This window comes from Coturnix japonica, chromosome 2 (assembly GCF_054131305.1).
Source record: "Coturnix japonica strain WE chromosome 2, WE-NBRP24, whole genome shotgun sequence".
Classification (NCBI taxonomy): domain Eukaryota; kingdom Metazoa; phylum Chordata; class Aves; order Galliformes; family Phasianidae; genus Coturnix; species Coturnix japonica.
The window spans coordinates 39,263,424-39,280,730 of record NC_140664.1 but is presented as its reverse complement, the minus strand read 5'-3'; the positions used below and the strand labels follow the sequence as shown (position 1 = coordinate 39,280,730).

At 38.0% G+C, this 17,307-nt stretch overlaps 1 pseudogene; it reads right to left on the bottom strand.

The window, feature by feature from the left end:
• Positions 1-15,734: 15,734 nt before the first annotated feature.
• Positions 15,735-17,070, bottom strand: LOC107310135 (KH domain-containing RNA-binding protein QKI pseudogene; annotated as a pseudogene).
• Between the last annotated feature and the right edge of the window lie 237 nt (positions 17,071-17,307).

Below are 17,307 nucleotides of genomic sequence, written 5' to 3'. Positions count from 1 at the left end.
GGAATTGCTGCCCGGTGTGGACAGATGTTGAAATGTTTCTCTCAGCAGTACACACTAACAACCTGTAGCCATTGAGGAGTTTCCTAATTGACGCTTTGGTGAACAGCAGAGATTTCCTATTAATTGTTTCCATGAGAGAATGTTGCTCTGCCAGTTCTGGAACAGATTTGTGACTAATAGTACAATCTCTGAATCATTAAGGCTGGAAAAGACCACTAAGATCCCCTAGTCCAACCATCAGCCCATCCCCACCATGCCCACTGACCACATCCTTCAGTGCCACATCCACGCAGCTCTTGAATGCCTCCAGAGATGGTGACTGCAGCATCTCCCTAGGCAGCTTTTGCCCCTGCCTCACTGCTCTTAGGAGAAATTTCTCTTCATATCCAACTGGAATGTCCCCTGGCACAACCTGAGCCCATTCCCTCTCATCAGTCTCCTGGGAGAAGACGTTGACGCCCCACCTCACCACAACCTCCTTTCAGGGGGCTGTAGGGAGTGATACAACTTCTCTGAGCCTCCTTTTCTCCAGACTGAACAATCCCAGCTTCCTCAGCCTCTCCCCATCAGTCTTGTGCTCCAGACCCCTCACAGCTGGCATAGCCTTTCCCTGGACACACTCCAAGGCCATAATGTCTTTTGTACTGTGAGACACCCAAAAACTTAAACACAGTATTATAAAGTGTGTCTTCACCAGTGTTAAGTATAGAGGGACAGCTGGCTCTGGCTACACTAGTTATGGTACAAGCCATAATTTGATGAATGTTGTTGCAATGTGTGTCAGATAGATGGACAGGTTGAATAATTCATTTTGTCTGAAATGCCTATAGCAGCTGAGCAACTTGATTTATGTCATTTATTTTATAGAGCAGAGTATAAAATACAACACTGAGCTATTTTATACATAGTTTAAATCTGGAGCTTCAGATACAGATATAGAGAGCCCGTATAAACATGAACTTAATTTCATGAAGCAAAAATGTACAAACATACTATTTCTTTCTGCCTTGTTTCTATGGCATATTAAATTAAAATTTGCCATGCTTCTCTTGTGTTTCATTTTCATTAACGTTTTTTATATTGGTTTAGCATTTTATTTTTATTTTTTTCTGTACATAAGGCCATTAGAATATCAATACAATGGCAACTTGAAGAATCCAGAGTCTTGTCAGATATAAGAGTGAGATCCACTCGAGTACTTAAGATTAGCCCAAACTTTCATGTGGAGGAACTATATTAAGTAGTACTATACAGATCACTGGCTGTGAATAACTAAAAGCAAGTTTCAAATGTTCAGCTCAACCTTACTAATTTTAATTGTACAGGCTGCTGGGTGCACTTTTGCAAGATCTTAACTACCACTGTGATGAGCACAAGAAAACCTTGGAATAATAAGGAATAAATACCTTAAACAAATAGAGACATATGTGGAGGAACATAAAAATGGAATTTTAGGAGATAGACATGTTGTGTTAAATTGAATCTCCTGCAGTATCCTGCAGCATGACTCACACACAGTTGAGGTAAATTATTAGGTCCAAGTACCTGCTCTGGAAAGAATTCTTAAAAACTCTCCATCTTCTTATAGAGAAGGGTACAAAGAACCTGCAAAAGCCAAGCACAAAGCCATTGCAAATAGACTCTCTTTACATGTTAAAGCTAACATGCTTTTCAGTCTTTGGAGACAGGAACTTTTACTTTTTTGCTCTAATTGAACAACAAAATGAGGCCAAACTCAATAAATTGCATTAGGTGGGTTGGAAATTGCTACATGTCTGTGCTACTCAGACATGGAATCTATTTCAGTGACAACCACAAACTGTTGTGGCTTTATAATGGTGGGCATAGGGTACTGTGAGACAGCAGGCTGAAGGAAATGCCAGAAAACATTGAGTTTAGCAGAAGAATCTTAAAGTGCTTTCCTGCTGAGTGTGAAACCAGCTCCTGACACAAATATCGTGGATCTCTGTCAGAATTTTGGCTATTTGAAGAAGTAGAAGATGGTATTTTGCTTAAATCATTAGTTAGAGGGTTACAACAATACAGGTACAAATGTGCTGTCTGTTTAACATGCAGTTCTACATTCTGCAGCACTAATTTAAAATCTGTTTGCTTGTTGTTTTTTCTCCTGGTAATTTACTGATGTATATTCCTGTTATTTCTAACCAGCATTTATTGAATCAAATGTATTCCCATCATTAACTATTAACTAGCTATTTCTATTTTTCAGTGTAAATACGTCATTATGTTTGTCTCTCCACTCCGATACACATTCCTAACAACCGCCTGTTTCCTTCCTCTGTATTCTGACTGAGACAGAAATACAGCATGACCATCACATCTTTTCTTGTTGTTTATCTGTTACAGACACTTTTTATCAACAATAGAGTAGTAAATCAGTACTTAAACCTTGCAGCTTTTGCATTGTCTGCCTTGTTTCTGCAAGCTTAGTCATTTATACCAACACAACTGTCTCTTCCTTATACACAGCTTTTAAAATCTAGTTGTCATATTTATTTGCTTTCTAGTGAGTGATGCTTTATCTTCTTTCTCAGCAAGGCCAGTTCTGGGCTGTGGTACATTGCCCATCAACATGAACAGTGCTTTCACACAAGTTTGCAAGATCTCTTTCCACTCAACAAATGTTCCCCAAACTTTAATTTTTAGCTTTGCTCCTTGCCTTTTTTATAATCCCATTATTAAATCAATTGTCAATTTGCAACAATAAAGAGAATGTGTTGGATTTTTTATGGTAAGAATACATTGGCCATGAAACTTATTTTTGGGTAATTACTATCTCTGAGATCTCTATTTGAAAATTTGTTTGCATGTTGTAGTTGATACCATACCGAGAAGAGCTTATGCAAATGCATCCTCTCACAAATGTGATGAAAAAAAATATCCTTTATCTTCATCATTTCTATTATCTTCACACATGGTGACAGATAACAAGAGTTCACATTTCACTCATATTTAATTTTTCTAGTTGATTCTGATTTTTTAGCTTTTAAGTAGATACAGATGCCATTTCTTATTAAAAGCCTCCTTGACAAGCTTAGTAAAGAGTATGAAAGGCAACTTTTTCTAATGCTGTTCATCTCATCTTAAGTCTACAAGCATTTTCCATTGAAGAACTATCCCACACAACTCCTTACACAACCACACAGAGAAATAGCTTGATAGCTTAGTTTTATAGAAGGGTTTCACTCTAGGATCTCGTTGTTTTAACAATGCAGGTAATCCAAACTAAAGATATTTCTCTCAGTAATAGTTAAGAATCAGGAAACAAACAAACAAACAAACAAAAAACATTGTGGAGTGAGTAGTTGCTTTTGAAATGTTCATGTTAAAAATCAGAAAGTTGCATTGTTAAGATAATGTCAGGGTGCTATCTACAGATCTGATTTTACCCATTATAGGGGACAGTGGGCCAAGAAGCCCCAAAAGGGGGGAGGTGGAGTTGGGGGCGGTAAGCAGAAAGGGAACAAAGAGGGGGAAAAAGCAAACAAACGAACAAAAACAGTGGCAACGATCTAAGGAGGAAAGTTAATTTAGTAATTAACAGCAGAAATATAAATTAATTGGGGATGAAGCTCATAAAACAAATAAATGGGAGTGAGAATGTCAAAACAATAGGCCTCACTCTAATGCTAAAGGGGAGACAGCCAAGGAGCACACACTGCAGAGACTAACAGTAAAAGAAAGAGACAGTCTCATGACTTGCTGGTAAAACCCAAACTGTTTTCTCCAACGTGCTCTTTACATGTAATACAGGGACCTTATCTCTCTCTAGATTATGTAGGGACCTGGATTCGGTAGGACCATCTTGACTGATAGATAGGTAGATAGGCATTGACCAACCAGGTGACTTCTCCCAAATGTTTCTCTCAGTGCTTAACTGTTCCACACCCACTGCTTTCAACATAGTTTTTAACAACCCATTTTATTGTTCCATGATCTTTGGCCCAAATATTTAGAAGAGAATTTTTGAAATGAGTCCCATTATCTGACTCAGTCATTTCTGGGGTGCCATGTCACCACAGGACTTGTTTCTTGAAATCTAATTTGATGTTTTGGCTGGTAGCACAGGGTACAGGATATGTTTCAAGCTACCCACATAATGCTTACCATCCTGGGTACATGGCAAAGCGATAATCAACCTGCCATATCTCCCCATAGTTATACTTTTGCCATCGCCCTTCCTCCCAGAGAGATTTTATCATGTCTTGTTTAATTATGGTGCGTATGTCACAGTCATGTATAACCTGTTCAATTTTCATTTCCCTAATTTCACAGCAGTGTCTAACAGTAGATATTAGGCAAAAAATTTGGCAGTTACACAGTTTTGGGAACAGGCCCGATTCTGTTTGCACAGATATCCATCCATTCCACAACAGACCAAGAATGTCTTGCACTTTCATTTCTGTAGAGCTGAAATTCAATGTCCTGTAGGTTTCATGAATTTTATACTTTGATTACTCCTGTAATAAGGAAGTCTTCCCTGTCTTATCTTTCCATTGACAATGTGAATGTGCTCACACAGTTTCTCCAAGTCGTGCTGGAGAATGTGCTAATTTTTTTTATCACTAACAAAAATTCTGTAGTATTAAAAGGGCAAATAAAGGAAAATAAACTATTCATAAGAATTATTTGTGATATACAGATGAGTATTTCAACTATATCAGAAGATGCATTTCACAAAGTATCATATGTCCAAAGAAGTAATTGTTGTATCTTTACACAGCAGTTAATTTTATGACTGTACATGCCTATTATTTGCACACATAGCACAGATCTGAGCTGCAGAACACATGTTCTTGTGCAGTCCTCTACAAACACTAGTTGGAGCATTTACATAGATGGGGAAATGCCATCAAGTGACTTTATAGACTTTATCACATAATTAAAAGAGAGTAGGAAGTACATAAACTAGATGCTACAGACTCTACTGTTTTTTTAAGGAGCCTCAGTTAACTATGCTTTGTAATTAAAGGAAATACCCAGAATCACATAATCAGTCATTGCTTTGGCATAACTAGTCTTAGCTAGCGTTACCATTGTATATTAAAAAGTGACTTTAATTTTTAATATAAGAGATTAAACAATTTCAGTGCTGTGGATATAAGCATTTCTCTAGGCAGTAAATAGTCTTTTGCATTATATCATTTGAAAAGGGAGTGTGATCAAGGCTTCCTAAGAGAAGACTGCAGGTAAAGTTACACTCTTGGACTGCATCCCTAACCTCACTTTTAAAGATGTAATTCAAGTTTTAGAAGTCAGAACATAAAACTACATGATGTGATTTGGCTGTTAATCACTGCAGTGCTGATTTCTGGAAGGCTTTGAGGACTTTCTGTTCATGGCTAAAATCTTACCCTCAGAGATGCAATTCCTTTGTATATATAAATAGAAGCAATCTGGTCCCACTCTTTCTACTGCAATTAGGAAAAAAGCAATCAGAATTTGTTAAACAGAATTCAGAGGCAGCAGTCTTACATCTTAGAAGACAGATGTTTCTACTGAAATCTCATTTAGAAATGGCACAAGTCACAGATAAGTTGAGCAATGTTTACAGTTGCAATTTCACTGCTTTATTCAGCTCCCAGTACAAGCTTGGTCTAGTTTGTGAGATAGTGTTTAAATAGTCTAAACCCTCCTAAGAGCTGAAATAAAGGCTATTGTCCTCTGAAGAATTCTTTGATCTTACGTAAACCTAAATTATAGAGTTTAATGTTTTTCTAAAATATTGCTTTGCTACATGTCTGATTGTAGTGTACAAAATGGCAGTGCTAAAAATGAATAAATACTTTCCCACTAATACAATCTCATTCAAAAGAAAGTTGTTTACCAACAGTTGTGTAAAGACAGTGATAATGACCATTATTTGTTACAGCAACATTAAGTTGTTGCTTATTGTTCTAACTACAAAATCACTGTTTATGTCCTTATAACTTAGTTAACCAATAGTTTGTTATAATAATAATAAATCAAAATCTATGTAAAGTGACTTTCCAGGGTTGAATTTCTCCCAGATCCGAGTGAAAAGTTCTGAATGCAAAACAAAAAACTAGAAAACAGAGCTCTCCCCGGCTTGTCACCTCTCCTGCCTCCCAAGACAAAAGCTGCAAGGCCATTTGGACATCATTTAAACGATCTATATCCTGAAAAAGAAATAATAGCCTTTTACATCACCCGCTTACTCAGTAGTAAACAGCTGAAAAAGCTGGAGCTGATTTCCTAGAACAAAGGAAGTTAGAAGGACGTTGAGCTGTTAAGCTATGTGCCAACCTCTGCAAATTCCAAGAACTGCAGGTGATAAAGTATTTCTGATGAAAGTATTGAAGATTCAAACAGTATTATGAAATCTGCTTGAGGAACTGAGAAATTCAGAGGCATGGGGGAAAGAAAGTTAATTTATCATACCTGGTACAACAAACACCCAATGCTTGGACTTGCAGAAGTAGTTACAAATTCCAGTGAATACACCCAACATTCAAGTTATTGAGTATCATTCGGAGGATTAGCACCTGTCTATCTTTGTTTCTTTGTTACCTTTTCTTCCCACGCTCTGACACTTGTTATTATACTTAGAACAACTTAGATTGACATTGAACTCAGCACTTCGCCTGTTTGCACACTGTTTTCTACATATATATATATATTTAATTACTGGGTACCAATACCAGTTTCCAGCTGATTGCCATTAAAATGATAATGATAATGATAGTAATGAGAGACCATGCACAAAGCAATCAGCCAACACTTAAATGGTTGCCCAACATATATGTGGTCTATTAATTAAAATTTCTAATTATTTTATTTTCCTTTTTGTTATTTAAGTGTTTTTCAGTGGGCTTGATGTGATATTTGTACTTTCATAGATTGTTTCATTTTTACTGCCTAGCTTTCTTCTGTTCTCTTTCCTCAGTTTCTTTTTCCTTGTGTTGTCTTCAATACATACAAAAGTTAGCAAATAAATGTATGTATTTACGGATACAAAAGAAGCATTTAAAAATAAATAATCCCCAAACTGAAAGAAAATTAATTACTTATAATTTAAAATATTTGTGGTTCAGCAGAAAACAGTTTCTAGCTTTAATTTCCTGAAAATCATTCTTCCATTGTAGTTATTTCTATACACACAGTGGCTTAGTTCAAAATCCTTAGCTGATGATTTTAGAGCTCCTTATGTTCTGCCAAGTTTAGAAAGAGTTCAGATGACCCAAATGCCCTAAGAGGGGACACCAACCTATCAAATTTCCAAGGCTGCTCTCATTATCCTAAATGCACAAGGGATTTGCAGAAGGGTAGCGATGAAATTACTCTCTTACTATCATCCAGTGAACTTTATTGCATTTGTATTCACAGAAGTTTTATTGACATATCAGGAATTAAATAGCAAATAGACATTTTTCAGTCTTTCATAAAGAAAAATAAATCCCATTTTCAGTGGATATGTGCCTGGTTGCAGGCTTTTGCATTTGGGAAACTGAGTGAACTACAACTTATCAGTCTGGAATCTTACAGTAAGGTTATAATTACTGATTATTATTAATAATATATTACTATATAACATGTATCTATAATTATTATTAATCATGCATTATTAATAATAATTATGTTGATATTATATTAATAATAATTGTTATTACTAGTTTCCCTCTGGCTACAGAAGCTAGGAGTGCTCCAACTAAGTAATCATTTTCATACAGTGCAAAATGAAATTTCAGGGTTTACTGAAACAGTGGATAGTGGTAGCAAAATATTAATGTTTGAGGAAAAAATGAGTCACACTCAAAGGAGAGAGAGATAGGCTAAATGGTCTGTCTGATTTTCTGGTTACAGTAATCCCCAGCCTGCTGACCACAGAAGCTATGGAGTTTCTGTGTCATGGGGAAGCAAATGTAGCCAGGCTCTTTCTTGAAATAGTCCTTCAGTCTGGGGCAGCATCACAAACTAAATGAATTACATCTGTTTGGATGTGGTGCTCAGAGATATGATTTAGCAGAGGGTTGTTAGAGTTAGGGTACTATGGTTAGGCTGCGGTTAGACTTGATGATCGTTGAGTTCCTTTCCAACCTGAGTAATTCTATGATTCTATGAATCCTGGCAATTATGGGCACATAAATTGTCAGTACAAATAATCACAGCAGGTTAATAAAGCAAATAAACATTCTATTGTTTCTAAAAGTAAAATAACATTTGAACTCTGAACCTAAAATTGTGAACGATTGACCACTTTTCACATATAAAGGGAGCTGCATGAAAAAGTTGCCAAGACACATAAATATAGAAAAGCGTAACTGTTATTTTAATAGCTTTATTTAGGATAATATAAATTAAAGACTGCAATTAATATCCAACAACTAAGTTAATTAATTAATTAATTAAGTTTTGAATGGTGAGGTCACTCTTAAAAACAAACAAACAAACAAACAAAAACTTAAAAAGAGGAGGTATGTCTAAAGCTCAACTTTATAATCCACACTACCAAATTTGTAGATGTCTGGACAATAGGAGGGCTTACAACAACTGGGTACACATGCAGTCTTGTTCCAGGTGAATGCAAAATGATAAGTAGGACTGCACTGAAGGGCTAAGCCAAGGCACATGACCTTGCAGTTTCATGTTCCTGCTCTATATTCTGTGCAATTGATTAATAACAGTGTCAGTGCCACTGTATTATTCAGAAATCTTTTAAAGTGCGAAGCTCAGATTCTCAGTCTCCTTCTCACTTTTGAGTGATCTTTGTGTCTAGAGTCAGATCTATTCAGAAATCCATTGATGTGTACAAGCATACATGATCAAATTATGATGATAGAGAGATGATAGTATTTTCTAATGTCCAGCCTGAGTCTCCCCCAGCTCAACTTGAGGCCATCCCCTCTAGCCCTATCACTAGTCCTATCACTCCACTTACTGGAGAATCGATATTAGAAGAAACCCTTCAAGTTTCTGCCACAGAAGAGTTTGTTCCTCTCTACTTCCAGTCCTGTCTTTTTGTCTCCTATGGAACAAGATATTTAGGCTTGCCTCATTCACTTACTTAAGGCAGTTGTCCATACTCTGATTTGTCTTTTTTCTAAGCTTGGAAGTCCACAGAAGGAAGGAGTGGAAGGACCACGCATAGAAACTGCATATAAGTATCTACTACATCCATTCTGTTATTGCACTCTTTCCTTAGCTAGGCTGCCAAGGTTAAAGTCATCTGAGGCTTAGGCTGAGAAAGTGAAATAACTCAAACGACAATTTTCAGATGCTACTGTAGTTGTTATTCCAAAATTTCATGAAATAAGACAGAAGCTTTTCATATGTGAACACTAAATTACTGGCTGCTAGGGAGTAACACGTCCACCTTTTATTCTAGAAGGATCTGAGAACATGTTTTTGTTTGTTCTTGTTATGGTAAGAATAATGTGCAGTCAGATGATAAGCTGAACCAGCACTGAAAGCAAACTGATCATCTCTCACTACATACAGGAAAGGACCACTGGCATATAAGAACTTCCCCCTCCCTCCACCTCTTTCATTAGTCATAAATGTGCTTTCAAATCTTTATTGGTATCTACTGATATAAAAACTGACTGCTGTAGAGAACAAACAAACAAAAAACAAACAAACAAACAAACAAAAAGCCATTATATATTGCTATGCAGAACTACAAAATCCATTTTGTGCTACACTAATGGGCAAATGAAAAGTGGAAATGTTTATTATTGAAATAAAGTGGCAATAAAACGTGTTTTTTAGTCATTTTGGAGCTGTCAGTTCTCAAGTTCTACTTGCAATGCATTCAGATCTTATCAAGATGCACAGTAAGTACATCAGACTTGCTGGTGATTCAGGTCTCATTTCCTCTGTTCCAGATGGCTTGTCCAGCAAGGGAAAGACAGATAGCATCTGATATTTTAATGGTAGGTAACTCAGAAGGGAAGAGATTTTCACTTGTATGTGCTGTTCTGCTTGTTGATGCTTCTGTTTGTTGATTTGTTTGGTTGGTCATTGGTTTGGTGGATGGCTTTGTGGTTTTTTTTTCTCCTAGAAATGATCTGTGTTGCTGCAAGACCAGTTAGTGTTCTTTTAGTCATTTGCCCTTATCATAGACAGCATTTAAGTCTCAGACAATGGTTGAAAGGTCTGTAACAGTCTCAGTCTCTCAGATTCATTCTTTTGCTCTCTGATAAGATTACATTATTCCAGTCATAAACAAACAAACAAAAAAAAAACAACACATGAGCAAGGCAAAAAAAAACCAACAAATAAACAAAAGACACCCACATTAGTTCAGATTTTAAGTTATCCAAATAAAATCTTTCTTTCTACATCCTACCTAATCAAACTGTTTATTCCAAGAATGTAAAAAATTACATACCATAAACCATTTGCTGCTCTCATCTCACAGTTTTATTTTACAGTTCACTGAAAATCATACCCTGAAGACTTTTTGTTTGTTTGTTAAGCAAAGTGCCTTTGTGCGGTTTCCCCTAGGGATATAACTAGGATTTCATGTGTTGATGCACTACCTGAGGATACAGCACTGGACCAAAGTGCAGTTCCCCAGCTCCAATTGCTTATACAGTGTGTTATGCCCTAAGAGACTATTGCTAGCTTACTGTGCTGTGTAAGAAGTGCCTGAGGTCCCTAGGTTTATTCAGCCCATAGCAGAGGAGCTGAGGGGAGGCTTTATGGAGCCCACAGCTCCTCAAAGGGAGCAGAGGGACAGCGCTGAGCTCTACTCTCTGTGACAGCGACAGGACTTGAAGGAATGGCATGAAACTGCATCAGGGGATGGTCAGTCTGGATATGAGGAAAGGCTTCTTAACCAGAGGATGTTGGGCATGGAATAGGCTTCTAAGTGCAGTGGTCACAGTGCCAAGTGTTGGAGTTCAAGAAGCACTGGACACTGATTTCTGATACAGTGTTTGGATTTGAGTGGTTCCATGTAGAACCAACCAGAAGATGGATTTCATGAACTTTGTGAGTCCCTTCCAACTTGAGATATTCTATTATTCAGTGAAACAGAAACCTGTTTCTTTATCAGTAGTCAGTGTCTGCTGTTTCTTCAGTTTTTAAAATAATAAGATTTCTTTGTCTGAATAGAAGGGTATAGTTTTTAAAGATGGAAAGAGAGAAGAAAAAAATTTGGTCATCTCCATTTCAGAAGGCTTCCCAACAAGAAATAAAAAATCTGTGATAGAGATAGTACTAAAATGTAAGAAGAAATAAAATAAAAGAAGGCAGAAGAGGAATGGACTCCTAAATAATATACCCTGCTGTAGTTTTCAGCAGAGATAAATATAATATTTTTCTGCAAAGCATCAGGAGAAATAAGACATCTATCTTTCAGTCTACAGAAACTGATTGAGCACTTATATTAACATATTGCAGAAATAGTAAATAACCAGGAATATATATATATTTTCACTCCATTGTTTCATGCCACCTAGTTCAATAAGAGAGACAGAAACAAATACCGAGTTTAATATTATTATTCAGCTTTATCATGCCTTTGTCACTTGCCTCTTCTAGGAACAGGGCAATGAATTTTCACATTTCTGATTTTAGACATCTGAATTACTTAAATATTTAATATAGAACAGGATAACTAGCTTTCAGATCACACACTTCCCTCTCTCTCTGCTCCTCCCTCCTTCTCCTTCCCTTTCTTTCCTCTCTCACCTCTCTCCTCCTACGCCCACCCTGTCCTCCTCCTGCTCTCTCTCTTCTTTCCTTTCTGTTTAGGATTTGTAAATGTCATTTTTAGGATTTTCTAATAGATAACATACGAACATCCTACTTTTTGAAAAGAATGGGGCAAGGATGAAAGACAATTGAAAACAAGACAAAATAATTTCTACACCTAATTTGGATGACAGTGGCAATGTGTTGTATATTCTAGGGCTAGTTCTATCAGCAGAATGACATTCTTATGATCACAGGATCTTTTGTTCCCTTTATGTCTGTCAATTGCTTTGGGTTGGTCTTTCTCACCTGCTATTAGGATAATGTGGCACAGTTTCTGTAAGTGTGTTTTATCTTCTGCGTGTATTTTGTTGCATTTCACTTCCACATTTCACTGTTCTCGTGAAAGTACTCATGGTCACAGGTCACATACACATCAAGACACTCTAATTACCAGGTGACTAAAGCATAAAAGACATTCTTAAAGTACATAATGGGAGTCCTTTGCAGCAACTGCCAATTGTTAATGATCCCACACAAAATGTCATTAAATTCCAAATATTAATGATCCCTTGTAACCTAAGTAACTCATTTTAATTATATCTGCAAGAAAAGAAAAGTCATCCTTTCAAAATTAACTGTAAGATATTATTCTTAGTAATAAATTACCCTGGAAATTAACTATAAATATCAACAACAGAAAACTGAGTGAAATTCTGGAGCATTCAATCTACCAAACATTGTCCCATTATCTTTTCTTATTATAGCCATTTTTTTCCCCAATGAAACCAGAATTCCCCAAATGTGAATAACTAGAAGACAATGGATACTTCATTATGTCTTTAAAGATCTCGGATATATGATTTGGGATATTAAGGGCATTTGAAGTATTATAATAAATTATTATAATTTATAAGTATTATAATAATACTTATATATAATTATAGTTATAATTATAATAAAATAAGGCAGTACTTACAGGCCACCTGAACTGAATTACAAAGGAATGATACAGATTATCTCATATCAATATTTCCTAAAATCGTGTTGCTAATCTTAATTCCTTGGAGCTTTATAACACTTTATGACATTTATACTTCAAGCATTTATCATTTAGATATTATGTCAAAATATCATTCATCCACATGTATATTTACTTCTAGTAGAGATCAAATACATACCTAGGGATACTGTGTATTCTGAGATGAAAAAATATTCACTAGACTAGCCAGTCTAGTATTGCATCCCCCATGGTGAGGCCTGCTATTACTTGACTCAGGAAGTTGTTGTCAGTGTATTCCAGGAGCCTCTCAGATTACCTACAGCTCATCATGCTACTTTTCCAAAATATATCTGGGTAGTTGAAGTTCCCCAGCAGGATGAGCGTTTGTGATGCCTCCTGTAACTGGATGTAGAAGGCCTCATCAACAGGCTTTGATGATCAAGTGGCCTGTAGCAGACACCAATGAAAAGGTTTCCTTTACTGCCTCAGTCTCTAACTGTCACCCATAGGCTTTCAGCTTGTTCATGACTACTCTTTAGGCACAGCTCTTCACATTCTATTCCTTTCCTAATGTAAATAGCAACACGCCCTCCCCTCCTTTCTAAACAGTTTGTTTTTCCCATTGCCTTCTCTTATTGCCTCAGCTGCCACTGCTTCATCACTATAGGATTTTGTATGTGCTGCAGAGTTGCCATCACCTTAAAAGTAAAATCACAGGCACTAGAAATGACCCCACACTTTTCACGTATTTATTATATTCTCTGAAAGATGAAACCATCCTTTCTCTGGAAAAATTTCTCGTGAATTTGGGTTTGACAAAGACAAGTTTGCTTCAGTTGCAAAGAGAGTACAGGTCATCTTTTAATTTAAAAGTAAATAAACTGTATGGGCAGAAGTGGAAAGTATGGTGGTATTGTATGGACATGTCCATCAGCAGGCTAATTCTGGGGAAATATGTAGTGTTACTTGGGACTAAAGATGGAGACAATCAGTGATTCAGAGAGTTAATACACCTTAGTGGACACCTCTTGTTAGCTGAAGCTTATGAATGGTAGTTATAAAGCAGTGCTTAAACTAAGCCACAGCAGTTCTGAAAAGTACAACCAAATGGTCGTGGTAGAAGAGACGGCAAATTGGCATATAAACTTTGATGGATAAGTTAATGAGCAGAGTAAGCACTGGTTATTATATGAAAGTGGAAGATGTAATTAATGTTCCAGTAGCACAGAAATGTTCTAGCAATTAAGAAAATCCTGTGATTTTAAGGCATAATGCCAAATGAACTAATATGATTTTGTCTAGAAAATTAATCTGTGTTTCTTTTTGTATATTATCCATAACTTGTTACTGGGCATTGAAAAGCTCCTGATTTAGACATTCCCAAGGACTATAGATTTGAGCACTGCTTATCCTGAAGGTGACGTATTTGTCCAGAGTCAACAATCCAGTAAACTCCTTCATGTTCAAGCTCCACAAGTTTGCTCCTAACAGTGGTGTGGATAGATATGTGAATAGTTCAGAAGATTTCTGAGGTCAGTAATATTATTACTCACACAGTTATAGCTGTTATTTATATTAATTCTGTAATGAGATGATAACAGCAACATTTCACAACAGGATCAGTTAAATTTTCTCTTACCACCCATGAAAACTTTGAGAAGAATATTTCTTAATTTTATGAACTCAATACTGTCACCCGTTCTGTAAAATAACACAAAACAAAAATTATTCTGCCTACTAAGAAGATTAAACATTGTTCATAAAGGACCTCGTCAGCTAGGACTTCAGTACATTTTTTGAAGTTAACACACGTAATAAAAGATGTCGCGTTGGTTACATAACTGGAATATTAGGAAAATCAGCCTCTGTTCAATATGTTTTCTCAAGTATATTTTCAATAGTGCTGATACAGACATAAAATCAGGCTATGTAAAAAGATGTGTTCCTATGCTTTTCTTTGGATCTTCCTCATTTCCAAGAGTAAATCAGCAAAAGGAACTACAGAAAAGCAATTATAACCCCTTACCTCCCCAAGGGAAGTGGATGTGAAGTGGTTATTTTTATCCTCTGCGATGAAGTCCCTTTCAACTGACTTTGGAAAGGGAAGCTGGTTCTGCTCCCCAGCTTGTGCAATACTTGGGTTTGTAATGAGTGAGCAGCTGGGCCACTGGCCAAAAGAAGTGGAAGTGTTGCACAAGTTGACTGCTATAAGAGCAGTCATAGAGCACAAGATTTCAGAAGTGATTCTAAATGCACATCTGATAAGAGGGAAATTGAAACTTCATTGTCTCTGGAGGGTACAATTCCCCCCTTCCCCCCACCCCCCTCCCCCGATGGTTCTCTCATAATCAACTGCATGAAGTAGGAAATATATCAGTTAATTTCGTCAGTAACCTCAACCATTTTGAAAATAGCAGCAGAGAAAGAGACAGGGAGAAGCACTGATGCAGAAGTTATTTCTTAGTCTGCAGTATTCATTAATATTTTGATTCATTTTTGTTCTCAGCCAGTTGAGTAGAATGCATTTTATTCCTATATAGTTTCTCACTACATGAATTTCCCTTTGTCTCCAGGTTTCACTTACACAATTTATAGCTTCTGAGCCAGACATCTTTTTTTTCACATCCATCTTGCACTGGGGAGCTCCATTAATTTCTGTGGAATTACTTCCAATTTCAGATGAAAGAAGAATGTATCCTCCCTTCATTTGCTCTATTTTTTTTTTTATTTATTTTTTTTAAAAACATCCAATTTGGCAGGCAATATAAAAAAAGGCTGCAACTTCCGCCCTTTGAGGGCACTGGTAGTGGACTAAACAGCATGTCAAATTTTGAATACTTTTTTGGAATCCCTTCACCAATGACATCCCTGACCAAAGGTTCATGCATGATGCATCATCACACAGTACATTCAGAGAGAGCTTTGACTTCTTTTTTGAGAAGAAAAATATTCCTAGAAGTCTCTCACAGTAACTGCCACTGTCATTGGTAGTTAAGGGACATCTGTCTCCATCTCATGAGAGGCCTCCTTACCGTTCGCTTGGGGTGGGACGCTAGAGGATGATCAGTGCGAAGGGATGAATCGGACCTTATTGCTTTACTACTATTCAGTGCAGGTTCTAGAACCACTTTCACCCAGACAGGAGAACACAAAAAAGCGGAGTTGGAGGACAACAATTTCTTTGTCTGTTTTGTTAGATGGTAAGACGAACGGACAAGTGCCCCAGCTCGCTAAACTGAAGACAGGCAAGCAAAGGCGATTACCAGTTAACTGATCAGCAGGCAGGCATGGTCAGGTCATCACTGGGTGAAGAGTTCAGAAGTCAGAAGGTCATAGGTTAGTTGCCGGTGGTGGCTCGGTCTGCGGTCACAATCCTTTGGTAAGGATGGACACGCATATCGTGCCTTCAGACTTTAGTAGCCACCACACCTAATACACCACTAGGTTCAATGGGATACTCAAGGATTGATGTAGCTGGTGCCAGCGTGTAGGGGTACTTGTATGGGGTGTAAATTAAACCAGCATCGGGTCCTGGTGGCACTATTGCAGCGGTGGGATGAGGAGTTCTGTTTGACATGACAGCGGTTTGTATTAGTCTGATCAAAGGCATTATGGTAGGGCCAGCTGGTGTAGGAGTACGCAGGGCAGCTGGTGGGAGAACAGGTGCAGGCCCAGTAATGATCCTTGGAGCCTGGGCTGTTGCTGCAAGAGAAAAGGCAAGGGCTGGTGATTTGATGTTGGCATCTCTGTAGGTGCCATTCAGAATTGCAAGCTCCATCAGCTGCATCTTTTTAAGGCTGTCTTCTCCTGCTGCAGGTATCAGTAACTTTTTCACTTCTTCAGCAGCCCTCTTCAGTTTTATTTCTGCTCTGTTTTGAGCATCCTCCACAGTGATAAGTACATGCAAATCTTCATTCAGGTGTTCCGAGTTGGGCTTGCCTCGGTTCTGTTCTTCCTTCTTTTTGTCTCTCATTGAGCCCTTCCCTCGGACCATTATCTTGCATCCTGTTTCCGCCTCAAGCTGTTTAGCTGTTAGTTCTCTGGGCCCAAGGATTCTTCCGACAAAGTTAAAATCTGGATATTCTTTTACAGGTGCATATAGTTTCTCTTGTAACTGGACAATAGGTCCCACAGCATCTGGTAATTCTGCACTTCTCTGTACTACCATTTAATGTGCCATTATACATGTCTTTCCGTACTCTGCTAATTTCTTCGTCCAGCAGCCACTCGAGGTGGTTGAAGATCCCGCAGAAGTTGGGGAGGCTGCTCATCAGCTTCTTGTTGTTCATCAGCTGCATCAGGTAATCGGGGCTCGGCTTCAGCTTCTCCTTGGCTTCCTTTTCCCCAACCATATTCCAAGCCCGCGCGCACAGGCCTGCAGCAGCTCCACCGAGCGAGGCAACGGTGACATGGGGCGCCCAGCGGGATCGGACGGACCGGCGGGGGAGGGGCGGGGCAGGGAGGGAGCTCCCAGAGGAAGGAGGAGGAGGAGGAGGATTCCGAGCTGCGAGCACCACGCTCCCGAGTCCGAGGGGCCGGCGGGGAACAAGGAAAAAAAAGCAAAGTCGGAGAGACCCCGCTGTGGGCGCGCCCTCCACCCCTGCCGCACGGAGTCATCGCCG